Raw genomic sequence first — 14,374 nt, forward strand, 5'->3', positions numbered from 1 at the left:
GTAAGAAATACGAAGGGAAATGTGATTACAAGGAACAATTCCCTATGGTCATGCATATTTGTGTACAGACTCACTCAGCAATGCTTTTATTCTGGAGGAACAATAGGTTTTAAGTAGTGGTGAGTTTGGGTTTGGCTTTGGTTCAGTCTTAACCCATGTTTGGCTGAACCCAGAAGGAAGCTGTCAGTGCCTGGCCAGTCAAATGTGGCCGAGGCATTCCCCGCTCTGCAAAGGTCTGGGAGTGCTGGTGACATCGTTGACCACAAGGCCATATTACTCTACCCAATCTGCTGGTCAATGATGTCACAACAAGCATCTCTGTCTATGTGCATGTAGCTACAGGTTGGGGAATGCCTCAGCCGAAAATGATTGGCCTGACAACTTCCTTCCAGGTTCCTTTGAACCAATCACAAGCTGAACCAACACTAAACTCAAGCTCATCCATGGTTTCAAGGACGTCCTCCATCCCCTGCCCCAAGAACACCCGTTTAAGTCAAGGGTATGTGACAGCTGGTCCATAGGACTTCAAAACCTGCTGAAAACCTACTGAAAACACAGGCATCATACACATTACAAACTGACTGTACAATCTCATTTAGACCTGTCAAAACTATGTGATATTGCAACCTATCTGCATCCCATAAGGTAGGCCTTGACTCTGCATAGTTCTCGGAAGAGCTAAAGATTGTAAAATCATAATGTGTAAAGCCATCTTAAAGGAAATCATACACCACCATGGAACCAGTTAGGAATGGACATTTGGAACAAGTTCAGTTTACTGGCCCTCTTCCCAGCCGCCCATACTTTCCTTCATTCCCCCACTTAGAGCATAGAGATATCCCCCTGGGTGCTGCAAGACACGCCCCTGGGTGTTGGGAGACACGCCCCTGGGTGTTGGGAGACCTTACCCCTGGGTGTTGGAAGACCTTACCCCTGGGTGTTGGAAGACCTTACCCCTGGGTGTTGGAAGACCTTACCCCTGGGTGTTGGAAGACCTTACCCCTGGGTGTTGGAAGACATACCCCCCTGGTGTTGAAAGACATACCCCCCTGGTGTTGGAAGACATACACCCCTGGTGTTGGAAGACATACACCCCTGGTGTTGGAAGATATACACCCCTGGTGTTGGAAGAATGTAGCTCACTCTCCTTTATCCCACATGACATCACCAATGCTTGGTGATTGGCTCAAAGCTCTCGTATTGGGATGGGAGAGAGTCCTCTTCTCTGAGTAAGCAAACTAAGTAACAATGACCCTGTAAGTGACCCTGTAGCTTCTCTCAGGTTGGGCAAAGCACGTTTTCGCTTTAAGCTGGTAATAATATTTAATAATAGTGCAGCTTTCCCTCTTAGGAGGTGTGTGCTATTATTTACTTGTATTCTCTCCCTGTCAGGACATGCCAGCCCGGTGTCAGGCTATGAGGCTGACCATGAAATCTGCTCCCTTCCTGACCTCAGGGCTAACTGACACTCTATCCAGACTGCTAGAGGAGGCCTGAGCTGCCAATTAACAAAGCTGTTGGTTTTCTTTCTTGCATTCCTGACTCCACAACCATTTAGTGAGAGAGTCTGCTATCGGCACTGACCTCAGGCAAGAGAGAGAGGACGCACACTGTGGGGCTCTTACAGCCCGACACTCAGACTGACACTTTTGCTCTGACAGGGAGAGAATACAAAAAAGTAATAAATTAAATAATCCATAAGCGGTAAAGGTGCGACATTATAAGTAGGGATGCACTGGTGCCGATACCAAGCATTTGCACGAGTATCAGTACTCACCCAAACTGATACTTTGCAGTGCGATTTGCGTCAATACAAAATAAATGGGCGCAAATCGCACTGCAAAGAATCTAATGAGATTTCAACAGGAATGGGGTGTGTTTCCTGTCTGAATCGCATGCGATTCCCCCCACCGTTCCAGTGTGTGTGTGTATGGAAAGGGATTAAAGCGCCATCTAGTGGGCAGTTTAAAAAAGTTAGAACTCACAGTACATAGAGCCTGCATGCACGGGCGGCTGGAGGTGCTCACAGGGCTGAAGGAGATGTAGAGGCGGTCTGCCCCCAAGCTGACATCACTTCCACCCTCTACCCACAGGGTACAGACGTCTCCAGCCCTGATTTGCTACCATCGGCGGACCGGGACACCTATATGGATTATTTTGCATGTGGCCATACGTACTGTGAGTGCTAACATTTTTAAACTGCCCACTAGATGGCGCTTTTCCTTTTTATACACACACAGTTGCAGTGGGGGGGGGGGGAAATCACATGCACTTCAGACCGGAATCACACTGCATTCCTGTTCAAATTGCATACGATTCTTTGCAGTGCAATTTGCACAATTTTTTTTTTGTACTGATGCAAATCGCACCGCAAAGTATCGGTACTCAGTATAGGTGAGTACTTAAAGGAACACTAAAGTCAAATTTTTTTTTTTTGGTAAAATAACAAACATTTTATACTTACCTCCACTGTGCAGCTCGTTTTGCACAGGGTGTCCTCGAACCCGGTCTTCTGGGGTGACTCGGCAGCTGTCTCGGCTCCTCCTCGCAAGAGCTTTCTACCTTCATGCAAGCTCCCTCACATGGTGGAAAGCTCTTGCGAGCGCGCTCCCATGATACAGCGGCGGCCATAGCAGCCAACTGTATCACTCGGCCCTGCCCCCCGGTGTGTCGCCTCATTGGATGTGATTGACAGCAGCGCCAGCCAGTGGCTGCGCCGCTATCAATCCGTCGAACCTAGCCAATCAACTTCCCAGCGAAGGGGGGGTGAAGTAATCTCGGCAAAATGACCCTTTGAACACCAACAAGTAAATGGAAAGCCTTTGTATTTATTCATCTAGCCTACACCATTGAAAAGAATCAATGAGCTTGTCATCTTAGCACTGTTTGTCCATTATGTTTACAGATTCTATTTATCCCCGTAAACCACTTTTTTTTTTAGGTTTGTACGGTTGCCTAGAAACGATGGTTCAATTTTAAATGGATAAAGATCGACACCTTTTAGATACGTAAAATGTTAATGCAGACAAGTGACCAAACTGCTTATAATACCAGCCCCCACATTAGAAGGGACATAACCAAGCACGCTCATCCTACATTTAAATGGAATTGAATAATCACTGAATTGAATACATTTAATATATATATATATATATATATATATATATATATATATATATATATATATATACACACACAGTAATTTTATATACTCAATAAAATACATAATATTTATATATATATATATATATATATATATATATATATATATATATATATATATATATATATATATATATATATATATATACATATACATATTTGTTTGTATCATAGTAGTATCATCATCCAAACTGACAAATTTCAGCCTAAGCCTTCATCATTGCTATGATGACGGCTTAGGCCGAAACGCGTCAGAATTTTGGTGATGTTATTGCTGTGATGCTCAAATAAAGTTTTCTATGGAGAAGCTGTCGAGTTGCCGGATTGTACTTGTTATGGACTGTAAATTTAATCAGCCAGAGCACTGACCCATTCAACTGCAATGCGCAGTGGCCATCGGTGCACTCTATCAGAGCAGACTATCAGTGCTGCCTCATCAGCGCACATCAGCCAAGGAGAAAAATTACGTATTTGCAAAATCTTATAACAGAGACTAAATTTCGTTTGTTTAGCAAAACATAAAAAAAAAAACAGTGGTGATTAAATACCACCAAGAGTAAGCTCTGTCTCAAAAAAATGTCATATGGGTACAGTGTATAGCGGGGGGGGGGGGGGGGGGGGGGGGGTGACGGGGACCGTCTTTGGTCGATGGTGCCGGCATCTTAACTGTGGGCACCCGACTGTGACAGTTTGCCCTCCGCGCCGGGGGCCCTCCACACTGTGCATTGTGATTGACCTTGCAGTCTTCTGGGACCTGTGATGTGTGCCAAAAGTCTGCGGGGAGGGAGGGGGGCAATCAGAGCGGAAGTGAGAGCGGGTGCCTGTCGAAACTAGTTGCCCACTTCCAACCCCCCCCCCCCCTCCCAAAAAAAACCTTCTAAAAGTCATAGAGAAGCAGGCAAGGAGGCCTTAAATTGGAATTTCCCCTTCCGGGTGGGAGTTCTGTTTTTAGATCTCTTTCCCATGATTGTAGAAAAGAAAGGTCCTGTGGTGCTCCCAATGCAGTCAGGGAAGCATAGAGGTGTGACAAACAATGTCGCAGAGGCTCCCATGCTCAACAGGTTTGTTCAAACGCGTAAACACTTGTTTTTAATCTCAGTATGAACTGGGCTTTAGAGCGTACAGGGCACTTTTTATGAAGGATCTTGCTGCCAGCCATAGTCTCATTAGGGTGACCACGCAGTGGCGTAGCGTGGGGGGTGCAAGGGGTGACACCGCCCGGGCGCAAAATTTAGAGGGGCGCTGTCACGAGTGTGGATAGGAGGGAGCACCAACAACAGATGGGACATAGGAACATATGCATGATGTCACCACTCCAGACATTACCAGTCATTATCAAGCATGCTCTCCTCTTCCCTACAGCCACCGCTGTCTCACACAGTGGATCATGTGATCAGACTGGAGCTAGCTGAAAATAGGCAAGTCCATGGGTCAAGGGGGCGCAAATTACTTGCCTCAACCCAGACGCTGACATCCCACGCTACGCCACTGTGACCACTTGTCCCGGATTGTCCGGGACAGTCCCACATTTTGCAGGTCTGTCCCGGGCACCTTCATTCCAGGACAATACAGTGTCCCAAAATGAAACGGACACAGCCACCCCTCCCACCCCAATCTGATGCCCCCAAAAAAGGCCACCCCATCACCGCTTTACTCACTGACAGTACTTGTCCTGGCCGGGAATGCCTGGAGGAGCACAATCCCCGCCCTCTACTTGTGATTGGAGAAATCATAAATCCCGCCTCGTGTGTCCAATCACTGTGCTATGATTCGTTACAGCACAAGCTGATTTTTGGGAAGGGAGGGTGTCCCTGAATGGTAGTTTGGAAATGTGGTCACCCTAAGACCTCTTTCACATTGAGGCGTGGAGCCGCGGTGACGGTATAGCCGCGCTATTTGTAGGGCTGCTATACCGTCGTATTTACCGCGATATTCGGGCGCTAGCGGTGAGGTTTTAACCCCCGCTAGCGGCCGAAAAAGAGTTAATACCGCCCGCGTTGCGGGCGGTATTACCGCGGTTTCCCATTGATTTCAATGGGAAGGTGCGGTATAGGAGCGGTGAACACACCGCTCCTATACCGCAGTAAAGATGCGGCTAGCAGGACTTTTGGAGCGCTCCTGCTAGCGTGTGAAAGCCTTCGGGCTTTCACATTGAACACTACAGGGCATGATTTTTCATGCGGTATAGCAGCGCTATTTTTAGCGCTGTGCCGCATGAAAAACGCCTCAATGTGAAAGGGGCCTAAGTCTCATACGACTGCGTGCACAAGCTCTATCCTTGCCTGTTCTATCCAGAAAGGAGCTGGAGTATTACAGCACGAGGGTGATGTTTACTATAAAGACGGTTTATGTTAATCCACAAGCAACCGAACAGATTTATATGGAATCAGAGGCTGATTGTTTAAAACACGTCTCTGCCGTCTAGTCGCCATCATGTGATCTGGTCAAGTTTGTAAACAGCGGCGATATTAATAATTCAGAGTGCTCTGCTCTGTGTCACTTCTGTGGTTGATGGGGATGAAGGCTGATAATTACTTATATCAGAAGTGGATAAAATATTTAGAGGCTTTATGAGACATATAAGGAGAAGATGGATTTGTAGGCCCTTCATATTGGGCAGATTCTGGAGATCACGCCATGTTTTATTTTAAGACAAGGCTAGGTAAAGTCTGATACTAAACCAGCGTAGATGAATATTGGCAATGATAAACAAAACAGTATATTAAGCTATTCAGTATATCAGCAGTAAGAAGCCCGCAGATGGGAAATATAGGGCCCAGATTCACAGTCAGCGGCGTAAATGATGGCGGGCGTAGCGTATCGTAGTTATGCTACGCCGCCGCAACTTAGAGAGGCAAGTGCTGTATTCATAAAGCACTTGCGTCTAAAGTTACGGTGGCGTAGCGTAAATGTGCCGGCGTAAGCGCGCCTAAATCAAATGGGGAACAAGGGGGCGTGTTTTATGTAAACTAATCATGACCCCACGTAAATGACGCTTTTTTCGAACGGCACATGCTCAGTATCACGTTGAATTTTCAAATTAAATTACGCCCGCTCAATGCCTAGTCGACGTGAACGTAACTTATGTCCAGCCCCATTCACGGACAACTTACGCAAACGATGTAAAACACGACGCTGTTTCCGACGTTCATACCTAACATGACTTACCCCTGCTTTGTGAGGGGTAACTTTACGCCGACGTATGTCTTACGTAAACGACGTATGTTGCTACGCCGGTCGCACGTACGTTCGTGAATCGGCGTATCTAGCTCATTAGCATATTTGATGCGGAAATCTACGGAAGCGCTACCTAGCGGCCAGCGTAAATATGCACCCTAAGATACGACGGTGTAAGAGACTTACGCCGCTCGTATCTTAGCCGAATTAATGCGTAACTGATTCTAAGAATCAGCCGCATAGATATGACGGCTCTCATTCGGACTTACGACGGCGTACATGGCGCTACGCCGTCGTAAGTCCTTTGAGAATCTGGGCCATAGTATCTGAGAGTTTACAGTGCCTTGAAAAAGTATTCATACCCCTTGAAATATTCCACATTTCTCATGTTAGAAACCCAATAAATTACATTTACGTTTTTGGTTATATGTGATAGACCAACACAAAGTGGCACAAAATTTGAAGGAAAATGATAAATGGTCTTCAATTTTTTTTTTTTTTTTTACAAATAAATATGCGAAAAGTGTGGTGTGCATTTGTATTCAGCCCCCTTTACTCTGATACCCCTAACTAAAATCTAGTGGAACCAATTTCCCTTCAGAAGTCACCTAATCAGTAAATAGAGTCCACCTGTGTGTAATTTAATCTCTGTATAAATACAGCTTTTCCGTGAAGCCCTCGGAGGTTTGTTAGAGAACCTTAATTAACAAACAGCATCATGAAGGCCAAGGAACACACCAGGCAGGTCAGGGACAAAGTTGTGAAGTTTAAAGCAAGTTTAGGTTATATAATAAATATCCCAAGCTTTGAACATCTCATGGAGCTCTGTTCAATCCATCATCCAAAAAATGAAGAGTATGGCACAACTGCAAACCTACCAAGATATGGCTGTCCACCTAAACTGACAGGCCGGGCAAGGAGAGCATTCATCAGAGAAGCAGCCAAGAGGCCCATGGTAACTCTGGAGGAGCTGCAGAGATCCACAGCTCAGGGGGGAGAATCTGTCCACAGGACAACTATTAGTTGTGCTCTCCACAAATTTGCCCTTTATGGAAGAGTGACAAGAAGAAAACCATTGTTGAAAGAAAGACATAAGAAGTCCTGTTTGCAGTTTGCGAGAAGCCATGTGGGGGACACAGCAAACATGTCCTCACCGTGAAACGTGGTGGTGGCAGCATCATGTTGTGTGGATGCTTTTCTTCCGCAGGGACAGGGAAGCTGGTCAGAGTTGATGGGAAGATGGATGGAGCCAAATACAGAACAATCTTAGGAGAAAACCTGTAATGCCGCATATGTCGGAATTTCTGACATGAAAAGTTTGATGTGAGCTTTTGGTTGGAAATTCCGACCGTGTGTAGGCTCCATCGGATTTTTTCTGTCGGAATTTCCGACAGCAAAAATTTGAGAGTTGGTTCTCAGTTTTTTCGACAAGAAAAGTTCTTGTCGTAAATTCTGATCGTCTGTATGCAATTCTGACATGCAAAAAAACACGCTTGCTTGGAATCATTGAACTTAATTTTTCTCAGCTCTCTGTAGCGTTGTACGTCACGCGTTCTTGACGGTCGGAATTTTGTGTGACCGTGTGTATGCAACACAAGTTTGAGCCAACATTTTGTTGGAAAGCGGAATTTCCGATCGTGTGTACGCTATGACTAAGCACTTGATTTAGTGTGAAACGCGTCAGCTGCCAAGGTTTTTGTTTCGTTTGCTGTGACTTGTAGTGCTGTTCCTAATTCAATAAAGGCAACCATTGTTCAAAGTACGGCTGTCCAGAAACATCCTTTTGTTCCGGTCTTGCTGAATGCATTGCCTGCACCTGTGATATCTGCACGGTGGATTCTCATCAAGGCTCCCACCTAGAGCGGCTACTTTCTCTCTCCTCGTGTGTACGCGGCATTAGAGTCTGCAAAAGTCTTGAGAGAGGGGCGGAGGTTCACCTTCCAGCAGGACAACGACCCTAAACATACAGCCAGAGCTACAATGGAATGGTTTAGATAAAAGCATATTCATGGCCCAGTCAAAGTCCAGACCTAAATCCAATTGAGAATCTGTGGCAAGATGTGAAAATTGCTGATCACAGACGCTCTCCATCCAATCTGACAGAGCTTGAGCCATTTTGGAAAGAAGAATGGGCAGAAATGTCCCTCTCTAGATGTACAAAGCTGGTAGAGACACCCCCAAAAAGACTTGCAGCTGTAATTGCAGAGAAAGGCGGTTCTACAAAGTATTGACTCATTACCTAATGAAACGCGTCTACGTGACCTTGGGTTGGTGGCTTTGGTGTTATCACTTTAAACAATAAAAGGGAATCGGAATTCCGGGATGTGCAGCCATTACTTTTCTTACAAGTTCCTAACTTGGTGATATCCTTACTACTTGGTGTTATTGGAACCTAATGATGGGAGTATGGATCACTGAATTATTTAAAGATGAACTCCAGGCAGATATAAAAACACAACTTAATTCAGCTGCATTCATTAATAAATGATTAAAGCTAATCGCCAGCTTTCCCTTCAGTCTTGCGCCATTGTACAGGCTCCTCTCCCGGACTGTAAAGTGCTTACTCTGGTATCACTGCACACCAGGGCTGGACTGGGAGAAAAATTTGGCCCTGGACTTCATCCAGACTGGCCCACTTTGACAGGTCTCTCCCACGGCGGCCGGACAACTCCAGCACCCCCCTGGCCACCCAAGCCCCCTCTCCCCTTCACTAGCCACTAGCCGTTTTAGTTTATTAGAGTAGAACAGCTGGTAGTGGTACTCTTATAGGCAGTACCAGTGGGGAAGCTAGACATTATTTCACCCAAGGCAAAGAATAAGTTTGGTGCCCCCCCTGGGACAAGATTAGGCAGAAGTGAGAAACTCCCAGGCCATAGCTGTTGAGTCAGCTGTCTGTCCCCTTCCCCATGCTCCTCTGTCGCCCCCCCTGCTCCTCTGGTCCTCCCCCTGCTTCTTTGTTCCCCCCAGGTGAGCGCTGTGGGGAGGGAGAGGAGGTGAGTGCTGCGGGAAGGGAGAGACAGAGGAGCGACGGTCCACTGTCACTGAAGCCGGCCCACTGGGAAACTCCCTGTAGTCCCAATGGCCAGTCCATCCCTGCTGCACACTGTGAACTTCTCACAATGTGCATTAGAAGCTGCAGCAAGTCAGATAGAACCCGCCTCATTTCCTGGCTGGAGCAAATTTGGCATCATCTAGGTTTTTCCTCCCCAGCCTGCATTACTGATCCTGCAAAGTGAAAAAAAATCAGCTTGATATGTCTCATGAAATGTAAATAAACTTGTCACTTGTCTTCCGTATTCGCTGGCACAAAATCACTGGCAAAAATTTCTTTAGTTGTAGCCAGCTGTGTATCTGTGATTTGCGGTTTCTACATAAATAATAAAAACTGCCTCTGGGGAATATTCAAAGCGGAACTCACTCTCTCAATTAACATTTGCAATTTTTTCTGTTTCAAATCGTATTTAATGTTTTCAAACAAAAGAAACAAAAACAGACTCATGGCATGCCCACTCAGGGGGCACAGATATTCATACGCATACCAAACACAGACTTAAAGGGGTTGTAAACTAGGGTGACCAGACATCCCCGGTTTCTGGGGACAGTCCCCAGATTGAGCACACTGGGCCAAATCCTCAAAAGGGATACGCAGGCGGAACTGCTGTTCAGCCTGCGTATCCCTGTGCCTATCTTTGGAACTGATCCTCAGAAGCAGTTTTCCAAAGATAGGCAGAAGATCTGACATCTGTAAGACACTTACACTGTCAGATCTTAGGATGCAGTACCGCATCCGCCGCTGGGGGCATTTCTCATTGAAATGCCGCATTGCGTATGCAAATGAGGACTTACGGAGATCCACAAAGCTTTTCAGCTTTGTGTTTTCTGCGTAAGTTTACGTGTGCATACGTAAAATTAGTTCTGCTTTTACAAAGTGTAAACTAGTAACACCTTGTAAAAACAGACCTTTTTTTCGATCGCCGCGTTTTTTTTTAAATTTTGATTTTTTTTTTCTGGCGCGTAACTTTTTTTTTACCCGACGCAACTTTATTGTCCCGTCGCAATCCACAAAGCCCGACGTAACGTAATTTCGCGCGCTGCCCTTCGGGAAAATGACGTCACGAGCATGCGCAGTACGGCCGGCGCGGGAGCGCGCCTCATTTAAATTGTCATCGCCCCCTGCAGAAGAGGACCGCCTTGCGCCGGAGACATTTAAGTTACACGGCCTGAAATTTCTAGGTAAGTGCTTTGTGGATCGGGGCACTTAGGTAGAAATTTTAAGTCAGTGTAACTTAAATGGGAAAAGTTAAGTTAGGCAGGAAATTTGAGGATTTGGCCCACTGTCTCCGGACCAAGTCTGTCCCCGGTTTTGTCCCCGGATTGAATTTGAACAGTGGCTGGGGCAATTTCAAAGACAGTCAGTGCAGAATTAAATAAAAAAAATTTTTATTACAAATAAATGCATTATTTAAAAAAAAAAAAAAAAGTTGCTGTAGGTGGAGCGGGCCCCTTGGGACGCTCGGGCCCCTTACTTGAGTACTGCCTGTACCCCCCTGATGGTGGCCCTTTCACTCCCCTCTCCACTTCCTTTTTCCCCATGAGCTGCAGCGCTAATCAGTGTATTGTAACAGCAGAGGAGTCCCCGCTGTACAATAACACAGCGGGGAGGATTCCTTCATCCACCTCGCTTGTGTGGCTGGGGGAATCTGTTCAGTTTTTTCAATCAGCCTACTGGCCATGTATGACCAGGCTAGCTTCGGTGTTAACAGTAAAGGTTGGTGTTAGGTATACAAGGAGGGTAACAAAGAGGTTTAATGTTGAGTGGTTTATTTTTAGGGTTACAGTAATGTTTCTTTTTAGGATTACAGGGAGCAGGGCCGATCCTAGGGTCATAGGCGCCTGGGTGCAGAAATATTTCTGGCGCCCCCACATGGGCGTTGTCATTTTACTAACTCCTCCCCTTTACATCTCATTATACATCACATCTGTAGATGGACTAGGCGCAGGAATGGGCAGGGGCTGTGTATCCTATGCAATCTATCATGCCATAAAACATCTAGAGCAGGGGCAGCCCAAAGGAATGTGTAAAGGGACGCTGGGGATGCCATCCCTCAGCACACAGCACACTGAACACTGTGACTCACCTTGGTTCTCTCTCTGTGCAGCCTGAGATAGAGATGGGAGGGGGAGGCATTCCAACTGGAGTTGGTGGAGACAGTGCGGGATCCAAGACTCCCAGTGTTAGGAATTAATTCCTGCACATCAGCACTCAGCAGCCACTGAAAACTAGAACCCTCTAGAAGGTCAGGAAGAGGAGCGGCCCCTCCCCCGAGCACTGCCAGGCTGGACGGGCTGCCCTATGCTCACACATCAGTTCTGGACAAACACAAACAAGAAGAAAAGGAGGGAGGGGAGAACTCTGGCACTTCGGCGCCCCCACCTCTGCAGGCGCCTGGGTGCAATGCACCCTGTGCACCCTGCCTAGGATTGGCCCTGACAGGGAGGGTTAATGGAAGGAGGCTTTAGAATTGGTAATTGCAAAAAAAAAAAACTTTCCTAAGAAGCAAACCCTTCATTACATTCAAAGATAAACAATCTACCACCTCAAACAAGCCCATACATCTCAGAATATGTCCCCATTCCTACCTACCCTGGTTTTGGAGGTGTAGGCACTAATGTTGTGCAAAGGAAAACCAGATTTCAGGGTTCTAATGTTAAACAAATTACATAGTTAGTTCTGATAGTAGGTCTTATCACATATTGCAGCTTTTACTTCTCAGTTTTACCAAACTTGCAGGAAAGGCTAAAGGAGAGCTGATGCCTTGAGAGGAAAAGAAAAACCCCCATGTACTCATCATGGGGGGCCCCAAGTGTGCACGCACCACCGGCTATTCTTAACTCACCTCAGATCTGCCGATATTGGAATGCCCCCTGTCCGCAGCCCAGGATGGTTTCTAGGTCACCGTGTCTATCCTTACTCTGACATTTACACCTCCAAAGAAATAGTTTCTCACACGTAGACCAGAAATATCCTGAACTCTGCCACGCCAACAGCTGCCCTATTTTTGGGCCCGTGCTCTTTAGGCTGGAAGGGTGCCTGGATCAGTATAATGCCTCTGTATACTCTGCATTGTGGTTTACGGCCGAGTGTTCCAGCTCAGACCAAGATTTAAAATAAACCTCTTTCCTGATTTAGGATTTATTCTTGTTTTGGACTTTGTTCATGATTGAAACATCTCAGCATGAAATGGTCATTGTTTGCTGAAATATGACTGGTCTAACCGAAGCTGGCCATAAAACTGAATTTTGTTTGGTTTCTGATGAACGGGCCAGAATTTGTTGCATGGGTGGTCCTGTTGGCCCCCCGCCCGACTAACATTCTACCATTGAAAAGTCAAAGGAGCAGAGCAGTAAAAAATAGCCAAAAAACAGCTGCATCCAATCAGAGGCAGCTGCTGTTCAGGTATTCGGACAGCCACCAGCACTGATCCGGCCAACTCCTGTATTGTGTACAGGATATGGCCATCTTGAAGCTGGCGTACTGATGTCACTACTCTTGTGCTCCAGTGAGAGCCATGCGTCCCTCTGCCATGTTGGCGATGGAACTTGTAGCCTCTCCATTCAAAAATTGTTGTGACTGGATGAAATGGCTGTGGAGGCGGAGCCACATACGGCCACGCCAAATTAAAAACAAATGACAAGATTCAGTAAGAGGAAGGGGAATGGGGGTTGCAGACTCTGACCAAGTTTTCCAAGACCGCCATATTATCCTCAGAAATAGACCAACCACTGATTAAGAGCTAACAATATACAAATATAATAAATTCATGATGTCACTCTAACTGAAAATAAGAATGTACTAGTATGTGAACAAATTTTTGCATAACAATATCTCCCCACTTAAAGTGGAAGTAAAGGCTACATAATAAACATGCTTAAAGTGCATTTCCAGTTTGCAGCTGGTCCCAATGCAATCTCAACCTTGTAATTATCCTGATATAGTTCTCCTTCCCCTCCCACTCACTCTTTTTACCTAACAAATCTTTAATTGGAGTCCTCTTAGCCCTATTTATTCCCACCCAAATAAGTTTTTAACCATAACCCTCCCTTTGAAATCTTTTTTTTTCCCAAGTCCTGTGCCTCGTTTTTCAAATTCATCATTATGTGAGCAGTTATGATGTAAATTGAGAAATTGTGCCATTGGTACCCCCTCTTTGGTTGAGGTAGGGTGATGACTGGTCAAGTGGAGAAGGGTGTTTGTCACCATACTCTTTTGAAATGTAGATCTCATTATTCTCAGACCTGCTTTTTCAAAGATTTAAATACCAAAAATTGCATTTTAAAGAAGAAAACGACAAAAGAAAAAGGAAGGCGACGACGGAAGAAGAAGACAGAAGAGGAAGACGGAAGAGGAAGACGGAAGAGGAAGACGGAAGAGGAAGGCGGAAGAGGAAGGCGGAAGAGGAAGGCGGAAGAGGAAGACGGAAGAGGAAGACGGAAGAGGAAGACGGAAGAGGAAGACGTAAGAGGAAGACGTAAGAGGAAGACGTAAGAGGAAGACGGAAGAGGAAGACGGAAGAGGAAGGCGGAAGAGGAAGACGTAAGAGGAAGACGGAAGAGGAAGACGGAAGAGGAAGACGGAAGAGGAAGACGGAAGAGGAAGACAGAAGAAAGAGACAGAAAAATAAGAAAGAAGACAGAAGAAGAACCTCCAATAATAAGTAAGGTTGGAAAGAAGTTTGAGGGTGAGGGGCTACCCACTCTATCCATGTTTTATGTTATACCCCAATATGGCTGTAACATGAAACATGCTAAGAATGGCGGACTTAGCTTCTGAATACTCTTTTTGTCCAGGGCAGGGAGTCCCAACCAAAGATCCTAGCTCCCAATAACCACTGATACCAATTACATTTTTAGCTGCGTGTAAGGGGGGCTCATTTTTCCACTGGTCAACAAAGTAAGGGAGGGGGTGCATTTTTCCACTGGTTAACAATGTAAGTGTCCCTCCCCCACTGACTATTAATATAAGGGGTCCTTCTCC

General features: G+C 45.9%; 1 protein-coding gene across 2 annotated transcripts in view; it reads right to left on the reverse strand.

Annotated features, from left to right (window-relative positions):
- Positions 1–14,374, reverse strand: part of SLC16A3 (solute carrier family 16 member 3) — a 74,919-nt gene that overhangs the window by 20,540 nt on the left and 40,005 nt on the right. The gene's annotated exons all lie outside the window — the stretch shown is intronic.

Source organism: Rana temporaria, chromosome 12 (assembly GCF_905171775.1).
Source record: "Rana temporaria chromosome 12, aRanTem1.1, whole genome shotgun sequence".
Classification (NCBI taxonomy): domain Eukaryota; kingdom Metazoa; phylum Chordata; class Amphibia; order Anura; family Ranidae; genus Rana; species Rana temporaria.